Raw genomic sequence first — 6,089 nt, 5'->3', positions numbered from 1 at the left:
CTGGGGTCGCAGAGCACTTTTGTGAGGTCTCTGTGAAGTGCTTGGATCTTTAGGTCCAGCAGGGAGAGGCCCAGAGGCCATCCCAGAAGTTCTGGTGAGGGAACCCAGGCCTGGCAGAGATGATGGGGCCACTTAGGTTGTGAGGGCCCAGAGTAGCCGAGGTTCAGACCTGGGCCAAGACTGGTGTTCCCTTGTGAGTACTGCCCCTGGGCCAGGCCAGTCTGTCTGCAAAGATGGCCCAGCCTACCCTTAATGCCCAAGTCCACGAGGAGAGCTGGGCAGACACTGACCTCTTGGGAACTAGCCCCAGCAGGCTCTTGGTCCACCTGGTGACCCACAGGATTCGAACCCTTGCCCTCTGAAAGCGTTTCCTGGGAGAGGGCCTGCTTCTCAATTTTGGTTCCATCCAATTATCTGCCCAACCAGAATTGTCTCTGGTTGGTAAGTCCTACTGGCCTGGCCCGGTGTCCACAGATCATGGGTTTGTCAGCATTCATGTTATTTATTGCGTTTCAGAGGTTGGAGACGGGAAGGGCTTTGAAGGGCAGCTGACTTGGCTTCCCGTGGTTGTTGTGAAGGCTGCAGGGGGTGGTGGGGGGGGGGGGGGGGGGGGGACGTTGGAGCATGCTCAGAGACTGTCAGGGAGCTCCAAGGGGCCTCATTACCTCCTTGTTTCAGCTGGAAATGTTTATTCATTTCGCTGGCATCATCTGATCCCTCCCCCTTCCTGTCTGAAGTTTGGGGCTAGCACTCGGTCCCTTGTTTTGCGTGTTCTGCTGCTGATGGTTATTATTTTTTATAAATTTCAGCAAGAGTTCTATTTATCAGGATTAAGTGGGGCCAGCCCCCAGGGCACAGGGACTGAGTCACAGATGGGGCTCCTTGATTAGCAGATATGGGAGCCTGGGGAGTCTTGGGAGTTCTGACTGCCACCTGGTGAGCTGCCCTCCCATCCCCACCCAAGGGCATGATGTCAGCCAGGCACAGCACAGAGACACTGTCAGGCCCCATCTCCCTAAGGATGCTGACAGGCCACACAGCATGGCCCAGTGGCCATCACTCCCCTTACCCACCCTCCCTCACATTAAGTCACTGAGTAACCCTGAGCCTCCCTGAGGAGGCCCAGAAGGCCCCCTCTGGCCTCATCAGCCCCCGTTTTCTTCCCATTAGTACATATGTTCCATGGGGGGAGGGCCCTTGTCTTTGTACCCCTAGACTGAGACAAGAGCCTGGAACACAGGAGCATTTGGGAAAACCCCCAGATGCAAGGATAGGCCCTTCTTGGAGCCTGCACTCTCTCTGCAGCCTGTGCTCAACCATCTTCTGGGCTACTTCCTTAAAGAGGCCTCATGCCACTGGGCATTGCTGACAAAGACTTAATTACATAAAGTGAAATTTCATTCATTTTAGCAAGTTGGTTTCTGTTGACACCTGTCACCAAGAAGCATTTTTTTACATCATTTGACCCCTTTAGTCTCATGGTCTCAGAAAGCTAAGATAATGCTGTTTATCTTGACTTGTCTGTTTTCCATTGTAGTGGGAATTGCTAGACTCTTGCTTAATGCATGAGCCCTCATGGCATTCTTGCTGGACACCATACTGGGTACCTGGGGGCATGGCAAGGATGTTCTGGGCCCTAGGGCTTGCTGCATGGGTGGGACAGCACCAGCTTCATCCAGACACCTCTTAGGGGCTGAGAATAAGGAGAGGAACAAGGCTTCCTGCCCATCTTCTAGGTCATGCATGTGAGGGGCCCAGGGAGAGCAGAACAGCTTGATCAGTGATTGAATGCTGGGGGAGGGAGAGGAGGCATGATAACTCTGGATGAGGACCCAGCAGGAGAAGAAGGAAGAGAGAGGGGTCGAGAAGGATCAGGACAGAGAAAGGTAATAAGAGACACTCTTGGTACCTGGAGAGGGGCTTTCAGGTGTGTGGGGCACTGGCCATTCCCAGGAAAGACAAAATTCCCTGGGCACCTGTAAGTAAGTCAGAGTGAAATCACTGGGCCTGGCCCCAGCCACCACATCCGTTTTCTCCTACCTGTCCAGTGGCTGCCATGACCAACCAACCAGTAGCCTTTGGCCACCCTGAAGGACACAAGACATTGTCCTGGCCAGGTAGCACAGCGAGTAAGAGCACCGGCTCCAGTGTTGAGAAGACCTGGAGATCGAATCCCGGGCTCAGACACTTAGCACCCACCCAGAAACACCTGGCCGTGTAACCTTGAGCAAGTTACTTAACCCCAATTGCTTAGGGGCGGCCAGGTGGCTCAGTGAGTAAGAGCACTGGCTCCAGTGTCGGGATGACCTGGATCAAATCCGGGCTCAGATACTCAGCACCACACCCAGAAATAACTGGCTGTGTAACCTTGAGCAAGTTACTTAACCCTGATTGCTTAAAAAAAAAAAAAAAAGACATTGTCCTGGACTTTGTCATCACCCAGGAGCAAAGCAAGAAGAGATTTCCCCTAGAAAAACATTGTCCCAGCCTGGCCAGTTTTCATCCTCAAGGCCTACCTGACCATTACTCCAACAACTGCTGGTCCCTTGCTAGCTACCAGAGGTCAGAAAGGGTAGGGCTCCCTGGCCCCCCCCCAAGCTCTCACCCACACTCATGTGGGTACTCAGACTCCCAGGGAGCCTTGGAGAGCCCTTCCATTGTGGGGGAAGCCATGACTGCACGGTGGTGAGGATAGGCCTATGGGCACACACTGCCCTGGCTATCCCTCCTTAAACTACCAGAGTGTCACCTGAGGGGCCGTTAGGACGAATGAGGGAGCTAAACTGAGGCACCCTGGGGTGCCCACACTGACTCCTCCTGGAGTCATGGGCAATGATGCAGGTTTTCCTTCCCCCAGGAAACTACAACCTTAGCAACGTCTTGCCAAACGCCCCGGATATAACTCAGTTCAAACAAGGAGTGAGATCGGTGGCAGGGAAGCTCTCTGTGCTGGCCAACGGCGTCATGACGTCCATTCAGGTTAGTGGGATGGTTATTCTTAAAGGCAGTGCCCTGGCGGGGGGAGTGTCCTGCTCACCCCCACCCTCCCACCGAGGAGGTTCTGGGACCTTCTTGTGGCATCTGGTTACTGGACAGTGGGCCTGGGGCTGCTGGAAGCTGAAACTGAAGGACTCGTGACCCGAAGTCACAGGTGTGGTAGGTCCCAAGGTCCCTGAGGGCCCTCCAAGGCCCCAGCAGCATTGCCTGCTTTGGAGGAGTTAGGAAGCACTATGGGAAGAGGGCTTATTTCTGCTTCTTTGAGAAGATGGTAGAGTTTGTCTGAGAGATGCAGGCTGCTCCCCACCCTCCTCCAGGGCAGGCTGAGGACCCAGGTTCAAATTCCCTAAGAGTTCAGTCTTCTTCTGTGCAATGGGGGGAGTTGGACTCTGAGCCCCATCCGGTGCCCACATTGGCTGTGGAGAGCTTGAAGCAGGAGGCCTGCAGAGGCTCCTTCCCTGCCCTCCAGCCTGCTGGGCTTTGGGGGATGGCACTGTGACCTCTCCAGGCCATGGCCCCCCTTGGACTTTTTGGGGAGGCCCCTGGGCACCTTCCCAGAATATACTTAATAATGGAAGGAAATGTGGAGCCTCAGGCAGGGGAGCAGCTTATCAGTTCCCTTGTTGTCATCCAAGTTCACAGACTCTTTTTGGGCCCAAGTTCACAGACTCTTTGTGGGCCACAGACCCCATGGTAAGGAACCGTCACAGACAGATGTCCAAGGTGCCTGTGTCAGGAGGCAGCATGGAGCTGGGAGCCGAGGCTCATGCGGCGCTGGCCTCTGGCATGTGGCCATGGCTGCGTCCCTTCAGCTCCTGAGGCCCCTCCATCTGTCAGATGGGCATGGAGATCCTGTCACCCTCACTGCCTGGTGTTGTTAGGAGGAGCTGTGCAGGCAGTCAGGGGCAGCCGCCAGTCTTACGCCTGAGCCTCATTCCCCCTCCCAGGGGTGGGGTGGGCAGCCCAGGCTCCTCTGGACGGATGCCTGCAAAGGGGGCCTGCTGGTCACTGCCCCGTTCCTTTTTCAGGATCGCTATGGCTCCTGATCGCAGCCTGTGATGGCACGTGGCTGTGCTGCCTCGGGTGTTCCTGGACGTCAACACCCAGGCCAGTGAGGAGCTGTCACACCAAGAGTTCAGCTGCCTTTCTGTTGAGCAGGGAGCATTTGGATGGTTCATTTCCTTTTTGAGAAATTCTTTATCTTGTTGTAGTAGAAGCTTTTTAGTAATTTCTGTTAATTTATGGTACATGGTGATTCCCTGCCCCAGCCCGGGCTCCCAGGGGGCCTGCACAGGCAGCTCGGCCTTCCTTTCTATGTCCGGTCACATTTCCTTTCTATGTCTGGTCACATTTCCCATCACAGTGAGGGGCCTGAGAGAGTGGCCCAAGGGAGGGTCCAGTGTCCCCTCTACCCCACCTCCCCCCATCTCCCAAATCTCCCTTCTCCAAGGAGGGGCTTTCAGAGCTGCTGACCAGATGCTTACAGCAATCTGGAGATGGAAAATACCCCCTGCAAGTGCTTCCTTCAGAGGGACCATTGTCAACCAAAGCTGAAGATCCCCAAACAATTCTAGGCACATTCCTAAGTTCCCATGTCTCTGTTAAAGTGTTGGGAAGATTGTATTGAAAACTTTATTTCCCTTTTAAAATTGTTAACTTTGTATAAAATATAAGATTTTTTAAATTTTCCAATGAGTGCTTTAAATAAATCTAAGCTTTCATGTAGCTTCAGGAATGAGTTAATCTTGCTGTTTGCAGTGCCAGGCCTCGGAGTTCTGAGGAGACGAAGGCTGAGAACTCAGGGTTTGCTTTGGTGAGACAATATAGTGTACAGAATGGAAAGGGAGAAAATTGGTTGTGGGTACACACACACACACACACACACACACACACACACACACACAACTTACACGTAATCTCCACCAGCTCCTGGCAAAGATACCAGTTGTGACAATGAAGGGTTCTGTTGATATTTTTACCTGAATCTTGGATTTCAGCAAATCACAGACTGCCTCCAAATGAAGAACCGATGGGCGGGTTGTGTTTTAGATACAGAGAAAAGACAGGCGAGAAATTTGGCAAACCAGAAAATTAGTACCAACTGAATGTTGAATGAATCTATTTCATGAAATGGTAAAATTTAAAATTTGTAAACTTCTCAAGCTAATAAATAGTTGCACTAGATGGTGTGGCCTGTGATTTGGCTGTGCAGCATTCCCAGAGAGCCCTGGGACCACATGCTGGGGCTAGGGCCTCAGGTATTCGTGGGCCTTTAGAGACAAGTGGGACCTAGCGGCCCTTTGGTCTTTGCTCCTGGCAGGTGAAGCCCTGGCTCTGGGGTGTGGCCTCCTTCATCTGCAGAATGGGTATGATCTTCCTGACCAGCACCTCCCCAAGGGACTTGGAAGGAAAGTGTCCCTGGAAGAGGAGGGGTTACGTTGATGGCCTTGCAGCCAACTAGTATGGCCTTAGGTCATGTTTAAAACTCCCCCCAGTTAGAAACAAGCATTTACTGACGTTGTATGGGAATGCCTATGACCCTTTGAAGTCTGCAGGGATGCGCCTGGAATCTTGTCCCAGATGGGGTGAGTCTGGGGACATTAAGAATGTTACACTTTTTACCCTTTGCCAGGGAGAGGGAAGGCACAGCTAGAGCCCCGGGCTCTCAGAGTTGCTGGACCCCCTGGGGACCTGTGTTGGCTAACTAAAAGCTCCAAGATTGTGGGGCTGTTGATGGAATCCTAATAAAGCTGCCCCCAGCCCCAGTATTCTAACTACCTTCTGGGCCCCACTGAACATCAGGCTTGACCTGATTTAACAATCTGGCTTTAAGCTATACCACAGGCCCCCAGACTCAGTCATAGGCCCCACTGAACAGCAGACCCACTGCCTTCCCCCAATATCCTAACTTCTTCATAGATGCCTCACCAGAACAACACGTGTGTCCATGTGATGAAATGTTAGCCAGTGCCTCCAGACCCATTCCTCATATTTCCCACAGAAACAATAGGCGTGTCTATCTGTGCACTCAGCCACGACCATACCCATCTAATCTCTGGCAGGATCACAATAGCCAGCCAACCAGAAAGCAA

At 52.8% G+C, this 6,089-nt stretch overlaps 1 long non-coding RNA gene across 1 annotated transcript; it reads left to right on the top strand.

Annotated features, from left to right (window-relative positions):
• The first annotated feature begins 626 nt into the window (after positions 1–626).
• LOC138176558 (uncharacterized) lies at positions 627–5,181 on the top strand. Its single transcript, XR_011172333.1, has 2 exons — positions 627–2,979; positions 4,026–5,181. It is a non-coding gene; the product is annotated as an uncharacterized lncRNA (long non-coding RNA).
• The last annotated feature ends 908 nt before the right edge of the window (positions 5,182–6,089 follow it).

The sequence above is a fragment of the Petaurus breviceps genome, unplaced genomic scaffold (genome assembly GCF_028583685.1).
Source record: "Petaurus breviceps papuanus isolate PSGF00001 unplaced genomic scaffold, PetGlider_PUasm1.0 89949, whole genome shotgun sequence".
NCBI lineage: Eukaryota > Metazoa > Chordata > Mammalia > Diprotodontia > Petauridae > Petaurus > Petaurus breviceps.
This window is presented reverse-complemented; position numbering and strand designations above follow the sequence as displayed.